Genomic DNA, 636 nt, shown 5'->3' on the forward strand with positions numbered 1-636 from the left:
AGAGCCGCTTCTCCGCCCTTCCCGCAGCATCGTCCCTGCTCCCGGCTGCCAAAGCCCAGAACATGATGGTAACGTCAGCGCTGGCGCATTCCCCATCTCACGCCCCAGGAGCAGAACGTGTCAGAGTGTTCATTCTGTAATTAAAAGTATTAATTACGGCAGCTGGAGCCAGGAATGTCCCAGGAGCTGGGATGTGCCAGCAGCCGGGACCGGCTCCATGTGGGGACTCAGGGTCCTGGGGATCTGCTGTAGGGATTTTGACCAGGTTCCCCTTTCTCCATCAGGCTCAGCCACCTCAGTGCTCCCTGCTTTGTTTTCCAGATGTTGTGGTATCCACTGGGATGCAGGAGGGGAGGAAACGCTGGAGCAAAGCCCGAGCTGCTCCATGGTCCCTTCCCAGGCTGGACACAGGGGCTTGGAGCAACCTGCTCTAGACCTGTGGCAGGGTTTGGCACTGGGTGAGCTTTAAGGTCCCTTCAACCCAAACCATTCCATGATTCCATGATTCTACCCCGGCGGGGTCAATGCAGCCAGAAGGAGCCTGGTCTCCCATCCTTACGGAGGGCACGTTGTCAGGGCAGCCCGGCTCATCCCTTCCCTCCTGGGTATGTTCTCCAGTGTGGAGCCACCACCCCC

This window comes from Nestor notabilis, unplaced genomic scaffold (genome assembly GCF_000696875.1).
Source record: "Nestor notabilis isolate BGI_N333 unplaced genomic scaffold, ASM69687v1 scaffold24300, whole genome shotgun sequence".
NCBI lineage: Eukaryota > Metazoa > Chordata > Aves > Psittaciformes > Psittacidae > Nestor > Nestor notabilis.